Source organism: Cygnus olor, chromosome 3, assembly GCF_009769625.2.
Source record: "Cygnus olor isolate bCygOlo1 chromosome 3, bCygOlo1.pri.v2, whole genome shotgun sequence".
NCBI lineage: Eukaryota > Metazoa > Chordata > Aves > Anseriformes > Anatidae > Cygnus > Cygnus olor.
In genome coordinates, this window is record NC_049171.1 from 65,983,420 (window position 1) to 66,006,870 (window position 23,451).

The following is a 23,451-nucleotide window of genomic DNA, read 5'->3' on the forward strand; positions in this document are numbered from 1 at the left end:
AAAGAATCCCCACACAAGAATATATCTCACAGTTTATTTCTCTCATGAGGCAGGTGTTCCTGCATGTAAAAGGTAAGATCCTAAACTGCAATTTTTTAAGTGAAGAAATTTGTGCATTTTTTTTTCCTGTGGCTTAACACTTCTCTCAGATTTCGTGTCTCTACGTCTGCACCTCTTTGTTTTCCCATCTTTATAAATTAAGAATCACCTCTACTTCAATGTTCTTGCAGATTTTTAATGCAAGCTGCTGGCTGGCATACATGTGGAACAAGAATCCCCAGAGCGTATTAGAGGACAGTGAGTAAAGAATGATTTTTGAAATAACTAGCTACAGCTAAATCATGATAAATCATACTATTTCATTGAATTTATCTTCTGCATATTAAATTTACGAAGCTGTGTCATGTTGAAATATTGAAATATCTCCAATGTAATCCACTGTAATCCATTGTTGGGAGTTGCAGGGGGAAAGGGCAGTGAAAGGAAAGGTTGACTGCCATTAGATAACCAATAATCTGCACAAGCTCTCAGAGCTGGCAGCAGAGCTGCCATCTCAACACTAGTTTCAGCCTGGGAGCGATTGACACTCCCTGTACCAGCTATTTGGCTGGAACTTAAATATGTCACTTGGCACTGAGAGTTGATAAAAGCCCTGTTATTTTCTGGGCTGAGAGCTAAACAAGACTGCAGCCTTCCTAAATTATTACACAGAGCTTATAAGGAATTGTTGGTTTATGTGAAGTAATTTAATCAACCTGATCATTAGATGAATTTGCTGCTTCCACACTTTATTCTAATTGTGTTTGTTTATACACGTTACACTTTTGCCCAGTTATTTAGTTCTAATTAATAAATTGGAAACAAGCATGGTATGAATGTCTGCTTCCCAAGACCACCTTCCAGAAGTGGAGGAGCTGCAGGAAGGCAAGCAGCATTGTGAGACACACGGGCCATTCTCCAGAGCTGTCCTTGCAGAGCCCCAAACCCATGATCCTGACTGGAAAACCCACCATTCACTGAAGGCCTGGTATCTTCTTTAAAGCTTTCCTTCTTGCAAGTCTGTGTATACTTCATCACTTACCTCTGCATTATTTGTAAGGATATGGTTAACATTTGGGATACAGGCACTCTTGGGAACAGTATAACATTTGCTGTTAATCTAAAGGAATATGTCAAGGAGGCCTAACGTGTGCCCCGTCACTGCCTTTGTTCTCTGGGTCCTTTTCTTTCAATGTTCCTCTATTACAGGACCCTTTGTGAACGCACTGTCTATCACATCCCAATTCATTTACAAGCTGGTGGATAAAATAAACCCCTCCTGCAGAACAGGACTGGAGTCCATGGTATAAAGGTCTCACTGTGAAACCAGCAAACTCAAGTTGTTTTCTTTTTTGAGGAAAAAGCAGTGTTTCAGGCCATGTCTTTTCAGGCTGAAATAAATAATAATCTTAGTTTTAGTTCTATTCATGTACTTTTTATATGTACACATCTTTTGGCATCTGCCTGTGTAGGGAGATATCCTCTAACTGCAAGAGGACTGTTTTATCTCTCTATTGCCAAGCCAGTAGCATTTTGTATGTCATTTATTGAAGTAAGACTGCTGTTTGGCAAAGATTTGCAGTGCAACGGTCTTGTCTAGTTTCTGTCAGTAGGAAGGTGCTGACTTTGAAGGAAGCCAGACTGGGGCTTAACTGCACAAGAGAGAAGCTTCATAGTAGAGGCATCTGTTACTAAATATGACTGGGAAAAGATTTCTCCAAAAATTTCAAGATTATGTACCTTCCCACACTTTCTTTTTTACTGGGATGAAGTCAGAATCTTTTGAAACAGAACTAGGAGATGCTGCAGATAGACAGTCTTTGGAACAACATCTGGTCCAGGAGATGCTCCTCCAGAAAGCCATTGGGTGTGCACAACCAGCACCAATATGCAAGCAGTGCAGAGGATGAGGAGTGGGACCTGCCTGCAAAGGACAGCACAGATGCACCTGAAAGAGGTGTACCTAGGCACCCCTTATTGTTTAGGGTTACCTAACACACAGCATGTAAAGTCCAGGGTGCCTGGATTGGAACAAGGGCTTCGGCCTAACAGGCTGGTCGGAAAAGCCAAGGCCCAAGCTGGGGTGTTGGTGCATGGTCACCCACATGGTTGAATTGTGGGCCCTGTTTCAGCCTGTGCTACCACCCAGTCTCTGCCTAGATAAGATTTGAAGGATGACACAGGTGGGGATCTGTACCCTTGGGCTATATGGATGAGGTTGTGCTTGGGGGGAAGGAAAGGCTGGAGACCTGTGGGAACCGTTGCTGCTTGCCCTCAGGGCCAGAGAAGGCCCAGAGAAGTGCCCAACGAGTCACTGTGTTGGCTGCCCTCCTGCTCCTCTTACTGGATCTCAGCCTCTTCCACGCAAAGTATGGCAGCCTGAATGAACCCTGAGCCACTGGAGCAGGGCTGTGTTATTTATGTAGGCCTGAATCCCCTAATACTGGGTTGGTGGGTCTTTTGGAGAGGAAGTCCTGCTCTTCTCTCTTGCTTTGATGAACAATCCCATGCCTCTTAAAGCTTGTACATTTGCTCCCATTAAAAATTTTGACATTGAATTTGTGGAAAAATACCAGGAAAACTCCTGATCAGGTCAAATATTAGTTTAAGTCTTAATAATACTACAAGCCTTCTCTGTTTTAGCAGATGTCTGATTTTTTAAAGGCCTCTGGGAATGATGTATTTTAAGCTTATTTAATTTGGAGAAAAAGATGACTGTGGCAGGGAATGGTATCAGGTATAGATGAAGAAGTAATATGGAAGCTGAAGCAGCAAAGTTCTTGCAGAACAAAAAATGAAAGAAAAGGAACATGTAGCTTAGGAGGGCAGAAAAAGAAAGGGAAGATGGGTTCATGAAAAAGTGTCCATGTATTCAAAATACTTGAACTAAAATATTCTGTGCAGAAGAGCATAAACTGAACACCAATCTCTCTAGATTTTTGTGACTTGAGAGCATAAAGAGTTAATTTTTTTCTGTATTTTTTTCTGTTTTTCTGCCCCACTGTGGCTTATTTTTTTAATGTCAGATCTACATTGACACTCATATCAAAAAGCATGTGATTTAACATGATAGATCAGCTACTGAGAAGGGGTAGGTGGGAACTGACCCTACTATTGAGATATATGATACTTATTTAGAGAGATGACATATATTCTTGATGAGATGCGCAGGCGTAAGTTGTACACTCCTCATTCAAGGTTACTTATAAGAAAGGAGGAAAAGAAGCTGGGTTTGTTCTCCTGCTCTCCTTTCTTTTATTTAAGATAGAAAATACTGTATTTTCTGCATTAGAAATACTATATACTGTGGCTGAGTGAGAGAACAGATGAACTGTGATACCACTTGACATTTATACAGGAACAGTTGGGCAGGGATAATAGTTTTAGTTAGCTGACGGGGGGATTTTAATTTCTTTTTTTCGTCTACATAAATATAACTTCAGTTCACATATTCAAAGCATAAGATGTCACTCCTTCTACAATTAGGAAAGCACCACTACTTTTTGCAGTATTTCATAAAGGTGATTTGTAGAAAGTAATATTCTCCTGATGTGTTTGGATTATTCTAAACTATTTGAAGGAACAAAACCCATTTTTTGGCTGTTTCATTCTGCAAAAAGATGTTCTTTCCAATCTACATTATTCTATGATTCTGTGAGATTTCATTTTTGAGGCTGGAAGAAATAATTGAAATATAAAATTTTTATGGATATGAAAACTATTTGCTGCCTACCCCTGCTTTCTAATAATGTCTTGATATCTCTCTCAAAAAGCTTACATACAACCAAATTTCTCTGCATCTTTTTTTTCTGACAGAGAGAAACTCAGTAACCTGAATAAAGATATATAATTTGTTTGGTCTTTCTTTTCCCTAGGATCCTGTGTCAAGAACAGTGGCATGATTTTTAACTTCCAATTTTCAGTAGAAAAGAAAAGAAAAAAATGCTGGAAATATGCATGAAATCTCTCCATCATAGCTGGAAAAGGCTGAAAAAATTGTAGTCCACTCTGCTTTCCATTTGTGACTGTCTATTTATGATAGCTTTTAAATGGCTCACATGAAACGTTTTCTTTACACCCCTTGCCTTTTACTAGACCAAGGCCTCCAGACCATCACAAAATGGATGATTTTGGGAGGTGTTCTTAATGACCTGAAAATTGAAAATGAGACCATCAGTCTTTAATATTGGGTGGAAATTTTTCATATTACTCTCTACTGTCTTAGTGTTTTTGGAAATTAAGTTAGGAGAATATTTCATGAAAAGCATCACAGACAACCATAGCAGAAAAGTATGAAACTAAGAAAAGGTTCTTTGGTACTAGAAAGCCAGAGTGACAATCATTCTTCACCAAGATCTAGTATTTGGATGAGAGTACCTATATGATTCAGGAACTTAGAAAGAAAAAAACGATGAGGTTATGACAGCAAGTGTGGGGTCTCTAGTTAGTCCTTGACACTTATCAAGCTGAGTGGAAACATTTTGGATATTTCTGGTAGAAATGGACTTCTGGTTTACCATCTCCAAAACTTCAGTATAACACATCAAGGAGTAGAAACCTAAAGAAGCTTCTAAAGATAGCAAATATATATATACATATATATATTTGCTATCTTTAGAAGAAACATAGATATATATCTTTATTTATTTATTTATTTATTTTTCTCCCTTTTTTCTTCTTTTTCTTCTCCTTTTTATTAAGACCATACTTTCAACCCTAATGTTTAGGTAGAAACTGCAGAGTTGATTTCCATCAAGAAATGATGAGCTAATGATTCACTTTATTAGTGAATTATGCAGTCATCATGCCAGGACATTGGAGGGAGTGACTCTGATTTCAGTTTAGTTTGCATGTGTGCCTAAATGAAACAAGGGAATTTAGAAGCAGGTTGATGTGGTCTCCTCTAAAATTACTCAGGTCATTTGCAAGTCCGTTGCAGTTCACATTGCAGTCCACTACCTATGGTTATTCATTAATCAGATACTTATAAATATGCAAGAAATGGAAAGGGAGATTCAATTTGTAAGCAACCCATCTGCAAGAGCTTATAATTAGGGCTACCATATTTCTGAAAGATGTTAGACCTGCTGAGCATGTACACCCCAGGGTGGATGTGTGTTAGATGTACCAGATGATTGCAAACCCTCAACAAATATAGGAATATCTTGAAATATGCGTACAACAAACAGAAAATGGGAAAACCCATTTATCTATAGTGACCCTCACAACAATGTTTCACATCAGACAATTATATAGACAAAACCAACAGTACAGTTATGAGAAGATATATGGGTTTCTAGTCTCCATATGGCAATTTTAGAGTCCCACCATTTACTGGAAGACAAGGAGCCCATGTGAATCACCTGAGACACTGTTGTTATGTGAATCTGAATCAGTCACATTAACCACTGGTTAACAGCAAAGTGCAAGGCAAATTCCGAGGAAGTGATGGGACTTACACCTAGACAATGAGAGCAAATACTTTAGATTCAATCTGTTTTGAAATTTTTATTTGTAAAAATGGAAATGATCCTTCAATACTTTATAGTAGCTTTTAATATTATTTTTACCCCCAAACTACTATTACTTTTGTCTGTTTAGCAGGTATATGTTAATATTAGTTTACTCTTTCTGAATTTGCATTTGCATATCTGTACTTTAGACAATGTTGAATAGGTTGTATCTTGTTTTTGATATTTAAGTCCCCTTTCTGATTCTTCAACAGAATAGAAAGTGGGCTTGTGATCTCTTCCACGGTGCCTCAACAATACTGTTGTTATTACAAATGATGCCACTTTAGGCAGGATAGACACAAACAAACAATAAGCTCAGAATTGCCCATTGTAATCAAATTGGCTATTTTCCAAACAATTCACAGTCTCTCTACCAGTGTGACCTTTCAGAGCCCTGCACTCAGCAAAATAGGGTTATATTACCTTTCATGCACTACTGTTCATTTTCAGGAGAAAGCCAGGATTATTGCTCAAATTCTGTTCAATTACACTGGAGCAACCTCATTGTTTTCAGGGGAGGGCATAAACAAGTCAAGTTGGCATATGGTACAGATGTGTGTTTTGCATTACACAGAAATGGGAAGGGTTAAAAGCATGCTGTGTAATAAAGATGTGACAAGCTGAATGCTTAGTAAGAGAATGGATGCTGTTTTCCAGTTAGTCCAGTTACCCTCACCTGGCCTTGATAATGGTTTCCAGAGGCATAATTGGACATAACGTATATGTTGGGCAGGAGCCAGAAGGGGAGAGGTGGGGAGATAACTTTTTTACTTAAACAGGTAAAAGAGCAAAAGGCAGCTGGAGTTAGCAATTCTTTAACTTGGGGGACTTGGGCTCTAGGCTGTTTCCACTTTCCTGTCTTCTGCCCTAGCATTATAGCTGTTCTTAGAAATCTTTGAGCTTTTATAGATACTTAAAAAAAAATAATGAAAAAAAAAAAAAAAAAAACGATGGATTGCCCAGCAGAAAATTATTTACATGAAAACTCCTGCCTAAGCATAATTTTTTCTTGAGATGACATCTGCTTTGAAAATACAACTCAATTTCATCTCAGATGTAAAAGTAACACCCTCCTTATTTTTTTATTTTATTTTTTGCTGACAACAAGAGATACAGAGCTTGCTGACAGTATGTGGCTGATAGCTGTATCAGTCAATCCAAAATAGTCTATAAATCCATGTACAGTATAAAATATCATTGATTTATGTAATTGGGAATTTTTAGCAATACAATTTTGTGTAATTGTTTGTTTTTCCCTATCCAGAACCTGCTTCCCTGGTGAATCTGGGAACAGCCTCTTATAGTACAGAGCCACTATTTATTCTGCCCTTGTGCTTCCCTTGAGTATAAGTTATGATATATCAGCATTGTCTTTGAGGTCTACTGAATCTGTGGATATGCAATACTCTGAAGAGTGGAGACGGAATGAAGTTGAAAGGATTCATGAATAAAAAGTAAGTGGATGATACTTCAAACTAAAGCACAAATACTGCATTGCCTAAACAGAGAGAAATTGCTCCTTTTGCTCAAGTAGGAGCAATGGCAGTAACAATAAGCTAGGATTATTTTGGCCTTTGGTCTCAGGCTCAGTTGTTATCAGAGCGTGGCACACAGCAGCTACTTGGAATACTTTCTTTTCACATGATCGTCTCAGGTGAACTTTGGTGAGGAAAATAAATATCCTACTGGGTATAAAGCCTTATAGGTCTGTGAGAGAAGCTTTGCCAACTCTAAGTGATCCCCCCCTAACCTGCAGCACCTCCAAAAATAAATAATCTTTTCAATCCCAAATTCTTGATAAATGGAAAGCACTATTCTGCTCCTGGTATTGTCAATTTTCTCTCCTTTTTCAGGGAACCTGACTATTCACACTCAGTATATAAACATACTGCATGAGGTAAATAGGTATCAAGGCTAGTGCTGTTTTTGAACATAGATCATCATTTTACTTACTCCCTTACATCATTTAACTCTGTTCTTCTGACCCTGGGACCTGGTAATACACACTGCAACCAATAACCATAACTCCATGATCCGTATAGAATACGTGAGGGATGGTGGCAAGTGTATAATTTATTACCTTCAGTAGTGCTGTGTTATTATTATGTGACTGTTAGAGCATTCATAGTTTGACAGATTCCTATTAGCCAGTCAGTCAGAGTATGTACTGTATTATTTTACCAATACCTGATGCATATCTATAGAGTTTGTGATCACTGCTGTAAGAGAACAGCTGAATTGGCTGGGATGGCATAATCTCCCATCCTGAGGTCTCACCTGAAACATCAGCTTAAGCTGACTAATCTTTTTTAAGGCTAGGAAAAGTCTGGGTAACTTTCCTCCTCTCTTATCCTGAATCCCTGAAAGGAAGTGTCAAAATAGTACATGAAGTTATTTTCATTGTACTCCCATTCCAATAGCAGAAGCTAAAATTACAAGAAATCTTGTACTGCGAGACAGCCTGTTCTCACAAGATTTCCAGGCCATTAACTCAAGAATCAGTTTGTTTGGATTAGGATTGCACAAACAGCCAAACTTCAGGTGCTTATCCAAAAAGCATTGAACCAAATCCTTTGAGCTTTCCCCACATACTTAATATGTTATGCAAATACTGACTATATGTGGAGACAAGCAAGATTGGAAAAACCTCCTTGTCCAGAACAAGCAGGTCTCATTCTTGCGGGACAAAAAAAAAAAAAAAAAAGCTGTCGTTTTCTGCTGGCTGGACAAAAACAGTAAAAGTGAGGGGAGACACAGACAAAGAGAGCTGAGGGGTGGAAAGTGAGAGGGGATGAGGAAGACTGGAGCCAGAAAGCAGTTCTCTGCCAGAGGATGGGATGAGGATGCAGAGCTGTATATAGACATAAAAAGGTCTGTCGTATTATGGGAAGCTGGGCAACACAACCTCTGTGCCAGCATGAGGCCAGGGCTCAGCTAGGGACCTCTGTGTGGGCTGTAGGGAAGGTGAGCATGGGGCTGTCAGCCCTCTGAGGGATGGGTGCTGCTGACATTCTTTCTCCCAGGGCTAGAATAGCTGGTCGGAGCCTGCTGGATTCCTGCTTTCACCCTGTTTTGGGCAGGGGTGTTGGACTACGTGATCTCCAGAGGTCCTTTCCGAGCTCTGTGACTCCAGTTCTGTGAAATTATCAAGTGAGAGGTGGTTGTTCTGTGTTTCATGAAGATGTGATATAGGCTGAGTAAGTGGCCAGGCTCAGCCACCAGCTCCTGTCACATCACTAAGTAACTTCTTGGTCTAGCTTGCACACTTTATCCTCCTGCATTTCTAAAATCAAGAAAGAATAGATCAGCCTTTAATGTTTATTTCAGGGTTATGAGGTATAATATTCTAGGGGAAATACATTTAAAGAGTGTCAATCAAAATTAAAGAAACTATACGGGAAAAATGCAATTTCTTTTTTTTTTTTTTTGTAATTTCCATTGCACAGGCAACCTGACAAAACATGTTGCACATAATAATGATGTCAGTTTTTACTAGGAAAACAATCAATGTGATCAAACAAATTTTAATCAAGGTATCTGAAACAAAGTATTTATTATTATATAGATTCTTACCTAATGCATTACAATGGTATGTTAACAAGCTGGCATGAAGTGCAAATCTTTAAGGTGAAACAGCATGATTGTCAAATGATCGTGAGTCCTGCCTCATCCAATGAATGACTGGCAGCAGCACAGAGAGGAGGGCTTGCATGTGAAGTAGTACTACTGATCTTGCTCCTGAGGAACAATGCAATAAAGTACTGGCACAGTTGTGTTTTTTAATGATTTCATGAATGGTCAAGCAAATAAGGCATGATACTTTATATTACCTCATGATGAAATAAGAAACAAAGCTGGAATCAGCAAAGGCTATAGAAAGGCTCCTTTTTGCCTTGCCAAAAAGACACTCAAAAAGCTGACAGACACTCAAAAGCTGGTGGAAAGAGAACGGGGTTTATGAATTCGTGCTATAAAGGAGTTAAAGTGTTACTTGCAATTCTGGTTAGATGATCTGACCTAAAACAGCAGGGTAAGCTTCTTTCCGCCTAGCTTTAGACATTTACATGGCAAGAATTTAAGGATTACAGTCACCACAGAATCCCTTTATAATCAGTAAAGAGAATAAGCATTTTTTAGGGAGAGATTCTTTTGATTGGTTTCAGTTGTTTTCTTTAGGACAATATGATTTGTGAGTTGATAGTTATTAATCTCATCAAAGACTATAAGGTTCAACGTGACTATGCTTATGCTGATGTTTAGTCAGAATAATCCTCCTCTCCCTCACCTCAGATAATAACATTTTGTTTGTTGTATCTTGCATCAGCTAAGACATCACAAGATGTTTTCTGAGAAGGTACTCAAACTTTTGAAAAAAACTTACAGGAGAAGTTCTCTTTTCTCAGTGCTCAGTGAGAAGCATGGCCAACTATTCAACATCTTCCCCAGGAAAAATGGGTCATTTTTTGGTCAGCTCTGCCAAGCTGGGCTGACTGGAAGAAATTATGGATGTCACCCTGCCTTCTTCAACAGAGCATTTACAGCTCTGTTTGAGAGGAATGTGAGTGAAATGCTCCACTACGTTATTCTCTTCCCACATCTTTGGTACGAATTAAAACCTTGTTCCTCAGTAGCACACCATTAGTTATGCATTTTGAAAACCGACCAGAAAGACTTGAGGTGAAATGTGGAAGATCCTTGTCATAGCATCTCTCCGGTGAATCCCTGTGTGAGATGGGGCACTGATGCATGCGAAAGAGCTGTTGGTGGAGTTGGTAGTGCCACTCCAGAATGGCTCCCCCACCTCTGCCATAGTCATAGTCCTAGTCCTTTCAGAAAGGATTTCAGCACAGACTATCTACCAGAGTAGATATCCAGAGAGATATCCAGAGTTGCTGAAAGTCTTGAACCCTGGATATCTTCAGTAATAACTCTGCTATTTATCTGGAGCTCTCTGGTTTCTAGGTGTCTTCTGCAGCTGCTGCACATAGAACATAACCTCCAACAGTGAAGCTGAGCTAAAGAGCTCACATCCATGCCATGTTCTTGAATAGGTGGGTGAGGAGGTGTTGAAGTAGTAATGTTTGTCCCAGGGATGTGTTGTTGATTTTAAGCAACGTGTGTCTCAGGAAGCACAAGCCCACAGGAAATAGCAAAGGGTCTGCAGGGTCACTAAACATAGTCCTCTGAAATCTCAGAAAAACCCATTTTATAGTTCTCCATTAGAAGAACCAGCTCCATCTATAAGTGGGAGTGTTCTCCCACTCCTTTCTGCCCCTTTTGTGCAGAAAAAAAGGTACAGGTGCCTCTAAAGGGTTGTCATAAAGTGCAGATGCAGATGCTCAGCTCATTTCCCATTTCCAGGTTGTGATCCATGAATCTCACCACTGCTGAGTACCTAGAGGAGCATTTCAGGTCTGGGTTCACTCTAGGTGGAAGCACATAATTGAAACTGCCTTGAATCTAACACTGAAAGTCCTCAGATGATGAGCAGGTCAGATACCCCCCCCCACTTACTATTTCTTACTGTCCATTTTAAGCAGCTTCTCACTCAGCACTAGGTTTTTGAATCTCTTTGGGATGGAAAAGTCTCTTTGCTGACTGTATAGGGATGCTAATTTGGGGTCATCATACTGGGACTAAGTATCTGTAGGTGCTGTAAAGTTTAACACACATGCCTAGTGTAGGTACTCTGGTTCCTGCTATTCTGCATTCAAATGTTCTTCCTAAATGTTATGGGAACCAAGGATGGAGTCTATATTTTTCTGTCTTCATTGTAAAGATTAATGTCTCAGCCAAACAAGAAATTGTGCACAGCAATAAGCTGCTACTTAATGCTTTTCTCCTATTGCAAAATATGTCTGACAACTGAGAAGAACTTGCTGGGAATTTTCCAACATGATGTTTATCTGTATGAAACATGCTCCTTAGAAGTGAAAACTAATAAATATAGTTTACTGACAAATAGTTTTTTTTTTTTTTTTTTTTTTTTTTTTTCCCAAAGGAAAGTTTTTAGATCAGTTCAGCTAAAACTGAAACATTTGCTGAAGGAGTCAGCAATATTTATTCTGAGTCAGTACAACATCCATTCTCTCATGGGAAGGATTCAGGGCCAAATGTCATGTCCATGATACAACACTGAGTAGGAATTACAGTGCTGTGGTTCACATAACATGAGTTTCCATTTGGTTTCCACTAACCAAAATGAAACATGTCAGTGTGGGAAGGATAAATGGCAATCTTGGGCTGTCATGCAGGAGGATCTTATTATAGATACAGAGATAATGAAACTAATGTATCCTGAGGCAGTGTTACTTAAAAGAATATCAGAACAGGAGAATGTGCACTGAATTTCATTTACTGAGACTTTTACGGTATATTTGGGGCTAAGTTTCTGCAAACTATACAGAGTCTTGGTCCTTCAGAGCTGAAGTTATGTTTGGACAGCTGGCAATAGGATAAGGCTACACAAGGTTTCCCTATCTTTTGAAGGTTTTTTGTCAGGCAAAGTATGTGTGTCTATGTGACCCTTTTTATCACTCAATCAATCCTTCGCTGAGATACACAAAGTAGAAGGTAGGCTGGAGGAACTGAACCCCATATAAGTTTTCCACAAAGCTCATATATCTGTTAAGCAAATGGTAGAGAGGGTGGGAAGAGCTGATCTGGAAACTAATAAGGTCAACAGATGCACTTTTTGAAGATGATTAGATATGACAGAAATGAAGTTGCTCTTATAACTTATTGAGAGTGTATATGTTTGTTTTTGGGTACATTCTTGGACATAGGATAATGCTGTCTTGCCTGTTCCCTTCTGATAGACTCGTATTTTCACAGTGCAGGTTAGGATACCAGCATTTATTTCATGGCTACATGTATAAGCAATCTGTAGGCTGTCCTTTAAAGTCTGAGTGGGTACACCAGACCAGCTCTCTCCAGCAGCTGACATAACCTATCGTTATGTGCAGGAAACACGTTAATTCTCATAATTAGCACCATTCTGGGTTCAATGCAGGTGAAGAGATTTAATACACCTTTTAAGCTTACTCACAATATTTTCTTCATCTTCTGCCCACCCTTATTTTATCCCCTCTCACAATAGCTAGTCGGCATAACTTCCTCCTTATGCCTCAAATGCTATGCTGTCACCAGTAGTTATAAAGGGAACAAAACAACCTGAAAGGAAAATTTCCATATGGGAAACTTTTCTTAGCAGGGTATGTTTTATTTTATGGAATCTAGGAAAGTAGCTTGAGACATTTGGAAGTAGACCCACCATATTCTGCTAAAGGTTTGAAGTTTTTATGATCCTACGAGTAAAAAAATTGTGTAAAGTCCCATGCACATTAGTCTACATGGTATTTACTATCTGTATTAAATGAGTACTCGGAAACCTCAGAATGGATTGAGTTCTGTTATGCTGGGCACACTTCAAACATATGATAAAAGGTGACTTCTGTCTCCAGAGTTTAAGCTTAAAATCTGACAGGCTTACTAGAACATTATAATAGTCCTGTCTCTGGAATGCTGATTTGTGGCCTTGATCAAATCACTTAGGCTTTTAGTTGCTTGAAAAAAAATTACTTCTGCACTTGAAAGTATGAAAAGTCAATAGAGCCACTCACACATGCAGAGGAACTGTGTAGCACTGAAACCTTAGCAGTGAATGTAACATCCTCTTCTTGAGAAGCCTTGCTCTCCCTCATACTCTGTTGTATCTTCTAGCTGAGCTCCTTGCATAAGATCTTTTTAGTCCATTTAAACCAAAATGAGCCATGTTAAAAATACCCCTGACCTTGAACCCTAATATTTAAGCTACCTAGTTTCTATGGGCTGATTGAGATTTGGGAGGAAACACAAGGTGATTTCAGTTAGCAGATCTGACTGGACAGGAAACTTGATCAGATGGCACAGATGACAGGCAGGATATAGCAGAGTGAGATGCAAACCTTTCAAGTCAGTCTATCTGTAGCTCAAGAGACCACAAAGATCCTTATATTTCTGGATTTTGAGCTACATGCTTGGATCTAAAAAATAAAGGATGCTGGTTCTTGTCTTTAGACTGATAACCTTAAAAATTTACAGATGTATAATGTCAACACATTGAGGCTTCTGGAAGAAAAGTACAAACTGTCCTACTGTTTTTATTACAGCCAGTCTTTATTAAAAATTTTCTCAAGAAGGGAGGATATTTGGATGGAAGTAAGGAGCAGAGTAGTGGGTATAGAAGGAAGAACTGAAAACTTACGGAGCGATTTGGTTTGAGAAGCAGATGCTCACCTAGAATAAGCAGTCATGGAAATGACAACTGTGAACGAAAGTCTTAAATCTGATGAGAAAGGAAAGTATGTGATGGGGAGATGTGGACCATGGAGCAAGACAAGTGACTGCAGCAGCAGAGCTGTGAATAGAATGGAGCAGAAGAGGAGTGCTTCCAGAGGTCCTTGGTGGAAGACAAACTTGTAGTGTCAGAGCTCTAGATAAGTCTCTGGGCATACATAAACATTTAGAAACAGCAGAAGAAAAGATGGAGTCCTTTAGTACCTGGATGTTGAGGAGAGTTAAGAACACTTTAATAAGGACAAAAAAATCTTTCTTTGTAAGAAAGACTTCTCAAAAATATATCTTAACAGAGTTGTTAGCTACACGTTCTTCATCTCCATGTTTTTCATGTCTGCCATATAACCTATTTTCCTTCACAATCCAGAGAAAACCTGACTTCTGCAGCAGTTCAACATGGTTTGAAAGAGCCCTCTGAGGACATAAGCCAAAAGTGTCTCCTATAAACGTCAGCATAGCATATATCTGTAGGCACCTGTCATCCTTCACACGCACAGCAGATGTTTATCTAATTCAACGTATTTATTAATCTGAAGTGTAGAGTGTCCAAGAAAACACTGGACATCCCCACTTTAATCCATTCTCTCAACCTTCCCTGAAGGTCCATCCAAAAGAGACCCTGAGTGTCTGTGATTTGTCAAGGATTCGATAATTGGCAGGAAAGAATGGCTTTGGGCACATGTCCCCTTCCTCCCTCACTGTCTCAAACTTTGTGATCTCATTTAGCTTTGTACTGTCATGTCAGCTTCTTCTGTACTCGCTAGGGTTCAACATGTATCTTGTGATGGCTCTGTAGAAAGTATTCTTGTAACCTTGAGCACTTTCGACTCTTTCCTCATGCTGATTGCTGTTTCCATGGAAGTCTGTGATGTGTTTTATTCAAAGTATAATTTGTAGTATGTTTGCTTAGAACAGAGGACAGGAAAAATAAATTCTTCAAGGCAGAATGAAGGAAAATAAATTTAAAAAACAGCAACCCCCCTCTAAACCTTTATCCCCCCCCTCTACCGAATCCCCAATTAATACCAGTTCTGTTTAGGACAGAAGTGTTCAATGACAACACAAAGGAAGACATGTCAGGTCACAAACAGAAAACATAAAATATCTCCACTCTTGTTAATTATGACCCAGTCTTACTGAAAAACAGATGGAACTGCTTTCAAAGCTTTGTGTGTGTGCTTGTGTGTGTGTGCATATGTATGTCTGTCTTACGAATGGCTAATTCAAATCAAACTTGGGATTCTAGTCAAGACAACAGCTTCACTGCCTGAACCAGCTTGTTTCTGTACTCTTATCATTACCAAAAAGACAGAAGACTGCAATCAAGTTTCATTCAGCTCCAAAGAAAAAGAATATATCCCACACTTTCCAGTAACAGCCCGCTATGCGGTTCTTGCCTATACGACAAACATATGGAGAGGCACATACTTTGGGCCTGATTCTCCTTGAAATTTCCCTGCTAATCTGCAGCTTGGGTAATGCAGCAAAAAAACAAACCAACCTCTCCCCTTTCCCCTTCTCCTTGTTACAGGGCAATAGGGTAAAACTTTATTTAATATAATACAACATTTATTTAATATAATATAACAACATAATAGGCAGAGAGAACCATCTGCTTGTACAGAGATGTGCAACACCAGCTGTGGGGGCTTAGGAGTGCCTCTGCACTTCACAGCCTCACTAGCTATAGTGGATTATCCAAAATGCAGTGGTGCCTTCACCCACATCCTCAGCTCAGCCATGACTCAGAGTGTTTTATGTATTTCAGGAGCATATCTCTGGTCTTACACCGACTCTTTCGCAAGGCCTTGCTGTGTAGTTCATTACTATGAAGTGTCAGGAATTCAGAGGGAGGAACACGCGAGAACAGAAGTAGGTGCTTCCAGACTGTAACGGCAGTGTTGTTAATTGGGACACTTGCAAAATAGTGTCATATGTGTCATTGCTTCTGACTATACCCCAGAAACACCTCTAGAAAAATATAAAATGCTAATCTGATTTTCTTTTTCCTAGCTTACAGTTGTTTTACAGGAGGCTGCCTCTCAGGCCCTTCAGAATGGATATTGTTTGGAAGTATTTAGAGACAAATACTATTTTCCAGGACCACTGACACTGGGACACAGACATCAAGGAAAAAATAAAACAAAGCAATCCCAAATGCAATGGAATGAACAGTTAAAAGGCAGGAAGGTAACATATGTGCTTTTGTGCCTTGCCCCAACTGGGTGGCATTCTAATAGGTTTCTTATTCTGCTTTCTTCTGCTAAGAGACTGGAAGACATATGTCACTTTTCCACCTTAACTGTGCATTTTCTAGTTTGTTTGGATTTATGTCATAACCTTAATGGGATTTAAATGGAATTTTTATATGTGAATAATACTCTGCATTAATGCAAGAACTTTAGGTTGCTGTGCTACCAGCCTGATTTGCATAAAGGTTTTTTAAATATGAAAGAAGAATAGCCAGGCTATTGTAGATGGCAAAGTGAAAAAAGACACTAGCATAACAGTAAGAGGAAGAGACAACCCTTCCCCCTAAATGTTGGCTTGCCAAAGGGTTAATTCTCTGACTCTTAAGTACAACTGGGTGTGAGAGGAAAGCCTGGAAGTCATGCCAGTCATGAATATTTAGTTGCTGGAGGGTCAAGGCAGGATTAAATGGTGCAGCAGCCAGGTCAATGTCATGGGTTTATATTTTCTCATAAAACATTTTCTGTTCTGGTGTAGTCTCTGTGATCTGTAAATGTGTAGCTCACATAGCATTTACACACACACCCCCACACGCTGGTGTGGAGAAGTGTCTGTTTCCTGTAAGTATGTGTCATACCACTAATTTTTAGAAATTATCCACAAATAGTAATGCCAATAAGGTGTCATTGTCTTACATTGAAAACCGAGTTATTATGCAATTACATATGATTTAAGTTTGGTATACATTACATTGTCTGTTCAAGGCACTGTCCAAGCCCTGGTTTACCCTTGAATATGCCAAGTAGGAGCAGGAAGATATTTACCCCTTTTCATTATTATTATTTTCAGAAGCGAAAGGGGCACAGAGAGTTCTGAAGATTTGTCCTGACAATTTTTGTGGCAGATCTGTGTATAGTACTGCAGCTCTTCTGGCTCTTGGTTCTTTGCGTTAAACAAAACATCATCCTTTTGGTTTTCCAAGCCTGAATTGTGTGAGAGCAGCTCTGAGTTACTGATGGTAGTGCAGCCAGTGAACTTTCCTGCTGGCATGTTTTTCATTCTTAGTGTGCCATTATTATTTTAAAATGAATTATGTATATAACACATTTGGTGTACACACTACTCTGCATGTGAATAATAAAGCACAGTCTCTGCTCTGAGGAGCTGACAGGCTAAGGGCTTGATCCAGTAAACACTTATTCCTGGGTGATTTGCTTAGCCTGCTATCATGAGTAATCTGTTGATCTGGCCCCAAACTAATTAGATAACTTGACAAATAAGAACAATAGGACATGCTGGGTAGTGAAGGAGGAAAAGGATGAGACACAACAGTACATAAAGATTTAGGAAGAAAGAGGATAAACACAAGCTGGTTTGGATTTGGTTCACTTTTTAGTGTCAGTCTCTGCATGGAAATGCAGGGAAGGTTGGAGCTTGGGCCCTGGAATCAAGTGTGTTGGTTATCATCCAGGTCTTACATCTCACAATGCATTCAGCAGGTCTGCATGGCAGGTAATGGCTTTGGGCTGTCCTGACTTGTTTTCTATCTCTGCAGTCAGTGCCTGAGGAGTCTTCTCAATCATCTTTTAAAAGTAGCTGAGATTGAATATACACACACAGCATTTTCAAACTGTGCTGTTTGCAAGCCATTAGCTGATTTTCCAGGATGGTCCTAAGCTCAAGGAGAAGGAGGCTTACACTTGTAAATAAGTTAGCTCACTGCCCACGGGGAATAAAACTGAAGCATCCGGATGCACATATGACCACCATGTGAAAAAAAAAAATGATCAGGGAATGACACTACTTTGGAGTTGAGTCCTGGCTCCTTTGATCTGCTACAGAAGCAGAATGGACAGTGCCAGGACACTGGCCTTGTTTTCTAACCTAGGATTCCTGCAGGACGAGGGCCCAAGCACTGAACTTGAGCTCTGAGACTTCATGTGTAGGTACAAGAGAGCTTACAGCACTTCATTGGGGTTGGGGTTTAGCTAAACACAACTTGAGGATGGTTAGTTTGTGTTGGACACTAACGTTTCGTTTATGCTTGAAGGTCTTGTTTGTATTGCTGTAAGTGATGCTTAGACTTGCAGAGGCCACCGCTGACCTTGTTTGCATGGGTTCTGCATTTGAAGGCTACAATAAGGTATCAAGACTCTGAGAGAAAAAAAAATAATAAAATGCTTTTTAGGGATGCATGGAAAGGTGACCCAGAGCACATTATCATTGGAGATGAGGTGGAAGAATGGAAATACCTGTAACTGGCTTAGGAAGTCTTTGACTGATGGGCTCTGTAACATACTGACTATAGGTACCCTTGAAGCAGTTTTCTGGTACCTGGCTTTTGTTTGCATTTTTCACAAGTTCTGGCCTGAAGGATCTTGAATAGAGAAGTCCACTTAAAAGCATGGACAAAATATTTCCCTAAAACAATTATCCAAGGTGTTTATTTCACCAACTAGTGCTGTTTTCAGTGTGGGAAGGGTCACAGGTGGGTCAGGAATAGTAAAATGGTGTTTATTCAACTGATCACTGTGCTGGAGAAAGGGTGAATCTATTTCACTGACTTGGTCCCAGGAGGAAAGCTCTTCTTGAATGCAGAGACATGTCAAGTCTATTCTTACTCTAATGGAGAAAAAGTGGGAAAACAAAACAAAGTGTGGAAAAATATCAGTGTTAAACAAAATAAAATCTTGATTGTAAAAATCTCAACAGAAAGCTTGTTTGCTATCTTATTTTTTTGTTCTGTCTCATGTCTAGTACCTGTAAGAAAGAATTTCTTCATGCTCTCACATAAAATGAAGCTAAAGCAACCCACTACAAGTGTCCATTTTCTTTCGTTTTTAGAAAGGGAAATATATATGTATATCTCTCAAAATCTGTAGGGATAAAATTTTAATTATGTCTTAGTTGCTTGCTGTGATTTTGAAATCAGTGCTTTAGTCTGAATAAGCACTTGGTAGTTTATAAAATGACATGAAGAATATTTCTATTTCACATGTTAAAATCTAGTTTTTGTAAGATAAATGGCAATAACAGAGTTGGCACTGGATTAACAGAGGTGACCTGAAATTGGTATCAAGAAAGTAATTTTTAAAAAAGAACTGAATTAATGAAATGAAAAAAAAAAGGATAAAGATATGTGAATAAGCTAAAACCCATTTAAGCAGTTCTATCCCAATAGAATTTTGTGAATGCTAAGATGTTGGACTCTAAAAATATTGGTTTCCATCAAAATAGACTAATACAGAAATAGCAGTTTAGAAACAGTTCATGTGAATAGAGCAGTCCTAAGAACAATAGTCTTCACTCCATGATGAAAATGACAGGTGAAAGTGGAGGTCAACACAAAAATGCCAGGGAGTTTTTGGGCCACAGGAGACAGAGAGAGAGAAAGCAAGGACAGCACTAAGGAGAGACAGCAATATTGCTAATGGGTGGCGGTTAGACACATAAAATGGGGCCCAACACCACATGGGGTGGAAATTGGTTCAGAGAACCTCAGAGGAACTTACAGGCAACTGTTTGATGGCAGAGCCTGCCTTTAGGACTGTTCTTGTTTTGTGGCATCCCTACTGGGACTGACATGGTATGTTGTTTAGACTATATGTCTTTGTGTTTCTGTCATATCATGTGTTTGTGTGGTTCCACAGTGAATCCAAATGCTGCTGAGTACCTCCACTCCTACTGTCAAATCTTCAGTTAATTAGCAGATTTTCTTTGAATGAGAATTTTCACAGGTAATTTTTAAAGGATGCTTCTGGGTGTGTGAACAGGCCACTTACATTGCCTGCCTAGCAGATACCCTCCTCAGAAAGACAGAAAAAGGAATAAATGTGTGCTGAAAGATTTCTTTACCCTGAGAGATGGTACTTCCATGTCAGGGATCAGGGATTTTTTTTTTTTTCCCTGTGAGTTCCCAGCCCCCTTTCAGTCCTTGACATAACTATGAATGCACTTTAAAGACAGAAATAATCTTTGTGACTGCAGAGCCTGAAAACCAGAGTATCTAGAAACTATTAGGAACCACTGCCCAGAAACGATGGGCTGTACCATGTACTGCAAGTCCTGCTCCAGCTCCCGAAAACAGCTGGAGAAGTGCAGAGGCTTCATGTACACTTACATAGACATTTGCTTTGCCTCTGATTCTTGATCTGACTAACTGGCATCTGGCACATCTCTGTTAGTCTTCATATTATACAAGTTGAGTCAGATAGACTGGGAAATGCCAAAGATCGAAGGCTATGAGGCTTGCTTTTGACCAGAAAGCTTTTAGAGTTTACCTTCCTGCTGAGTAATACTGATGTGAAGAATCAATCGTACTGATCACTTTAAGGGAAAATATCTAATCACTGCCACACAACTTCTCCCTCTTGGCTGGGGTGGAGTCTTTCTTGAAAAAGCTGAGGGAGAAAACAGAAGGGGGGAACAAGATATTAACAATATAAGAACATTTTGAAGATTTTTTTTTTTGCTAGTCATGGTAAGTACTGTAATACTTTTCTCAGATCTCTGTAACTCTTTAGTAACACAAATTCAATTTCATATCAGTCTCCGCTAGGTGGAAACCAGTTTTCTTATAATGTCCTGTCTGACCTCCAGTTTATTTATATAAACAGATTTTTGTCTTGCATCTGCTGTTTTGAACTTTAGGATTCACTGTCAGCCATTTACCTAATGACTGCATATGAGCAATGTAGCACAACATTCATGGTGGTCCGATAAGGGTCACAGAATGGCACATGCATATCCATCCCACCACCTTGTACAGTGGAATCGGTGACAATGTGAATATCCTTGGTGTTCTTTTATTAAGATACTTTTGTTAATCTATCTTTATCGAGATGTGCATTACAATAACAATAATAGCTTTCTTATGAACAGGTTTGGAGAAGATATGATAGCAAAATCAAACTAATGAACAAACAAACAAACAAAAAATGCAGTAGAAATAGAAAAGAGAGCTGTGGGATTCCAGAATAACTTGACTGCTGGAGTAGAAATATAGAGTTGGCTCATCCACTAGTGCAGAGTGACTTCAGTCAAGCAATGATAATTTGTGCCAGCTGAGGATTTAATTCCTGGTAGCCCTTAAGTTTGGTATTATGCATTTACATATTTGGCTTTTGTGTATTTACTGAAACGTGTATGGGAGGCAAAGAAGAACAGAAATCATTTGATATCAGCGATGGGAAGGTGCATCACAGAGGGTCAAGGTGCAGTTTACTGCTCTGCTTGCTTTTTCTCACAGCATCCTTTTGCAAGGATGCTTTGCCTCCTTGCTGATTTCTCTGGTTGAGCTGTAGGATTATAATGTCTATTTTAGGGCTGATTAAGAGCTGGCAACAGGAAATTTTATGTGCTTGTGGAGTTTGAATGAGTCTTGGGGCTTGGTGCAAAATTATAACAACCATTAAGAAGAAGTATCATAATATATTCAGTATAGTTCATGGGTCAAGCAAAAAATATGATTTACTTCTCCATCACTTGCTGTAGCTGCTGTTAGAAACGTCTTATGGTGGGAAAAAACCCCTTACTGTTGACCAGTGGGTTATGGTCAGATTTCTTATTTGGTATTTCAGTGCCATACAAAACGACAGAGTCATTGTCTACTAGTGTACATTGACTTCTCCTACTTCATCTCCTCTTTGTTTTTCTGGCATTAAACATTTCCCCATTTAATACATTGGTCAAACTGTGAACATGTAATGGAGTTTTGGATAATTTTATATTATGATCTTAGAAATGGATATATTGAGAATATAAAGGCAAACTTAAAAGGAAGAGCAGAGCCATTTTGACACTGAGAAATGGAGAAAGAGTGCTTCTGGGGTGTATTTAATAGATTGATTTGAGAATAGTTTGCTTCAACATAGGATTTCCTACCTAATGACTCTGAACTTGTACTGAAACAAATGGGAAAAACTTCTTTCCTTGGGATAGGAAATATAGTGGTGTTTAAAGAACTTTCAATACGGATACAATTCAGGCCTCAGTAGATTCATATATAGGAAATGAGATATGCTGAAGGTTAGTCTGTTCAGCCCTTCAGACCATGTCAGGTTCACTCAAGTTCTTGTGCCTCTCAAGGGAACTCTGAGCCAAACAATATACACTGACACTGTGGTAATGGCTTTGATTCAAAATCAAATGATTTCTGTGGTTTACAAACAATTTCAATTCTGATATTTTTCTTATCTGACAAAAAGTAAAGAAAAAAAAGCAATTCTTTCCTTTGGGGTTTTGTGAAGCTCAAAATGAGAAAAAAAAAATCCTTCAATCTTCTCTGAGTTTGCAGAAAGTTTTGTGCAACTTTGGTTAAAACCTCACAGCTCATAGAATGATAAAGTTAAATAAAGAATGCTCTGGTCAGGGCATTTTTTGTGAACCTGACCAGTAAGATATTTATTTTTATTTTTTTCATCACTGAAATAACAATTAGATAGGTAGTGAAAGTAGTTTATTTCTTGAATTCTTGTAACACCGTATCAAAAAGGTCATATGGCTGACCAAAATTAAGCAAGGAATATATCATTTCTTCAACTTCCTAGAAGTCAGATATGCGATTTCTTACAATCATGTCAGGTAACGTTACAGAAAGCTGAGCTTTTGTGACTGTTCCAGACCTGTTTGATGTTACTGGGCAACCTGCCAAAGTCTCTTTTCTGTGTGCCAGGATGATGATTATTGACACTTCTTAGGGAAAGGATTTCAAGGAACTCACATCGATATTTTTTCCACAGTCAGAAACTGGAAATGCCACTAGAGCAAAGGGATCCTGAAATCCATGTGGATTATATTCCTGGACCAAGGAAGACAACAGGACACCGAGAAAATTAACCTCAGGCAGAAAAAATGACAGCAGCATGCAGATGCCTGGAGTGGAATTCAGAGAGAACTACTTGACAAAAATACATCTGGTGAGGAGGAGTGGCAGTGGGTGTGAAAACTTTGCATGTTGTCTTTTAGGATGGAAGGTGTACTACTGATCAAAATGAATGCTCAGGAAGGAGCTCAGTGGTGTGGGTCTACATCTCAGGAATCAGTCATAGCTGGGGGGATGTAGCACCATGAAGCTGTAGTCATCACTGTGCTCTCCAAGTTTTGTACCACATCTGTCTATTTGTGGCATTTGACTACTTATCTTGGATTTTCCTCACAGTCTCAGGAGCCAAATTAGCTTGGTTTTACGGATGAGATTTTTAGTGTGAAGGAGGGATGTCTTGTGGAGTGAGCAGATTTTAGACCTGGCTGTGAAATTTCAGATCATTATGATCCTTTTCAAATGTGAATATTAGAACTGGCACCAGCTGTTACGGTGGGCTCCTCTCCTGCATACATGTATGTTTCACTACTCAGGCCGACACAGGGGAGT

General features: G+C 39.1%; 1 long non-coding RNA gene across 1 annotated transcript; it reads left to right on the forward strand.

Moving 5' to 3' along the window:
• The first annotated feature begins 750 nt into the window (after window positions 1-750).
• LOC121068298 lies at window positions 751-22,992 on the forward strand. The gene is made up of 3 exons (XR_005818786.1): window positions 751-1,027; window positions 6,817-7,006; window positions 22,820-22,992. It is a non-coding gene; the product is annotated as an uncharacterized LOC121068298 (long non-coding RNA).
• The last annotated feature ends 459 nt before the right edge of the window (window positions 22,993-23,451 follow it).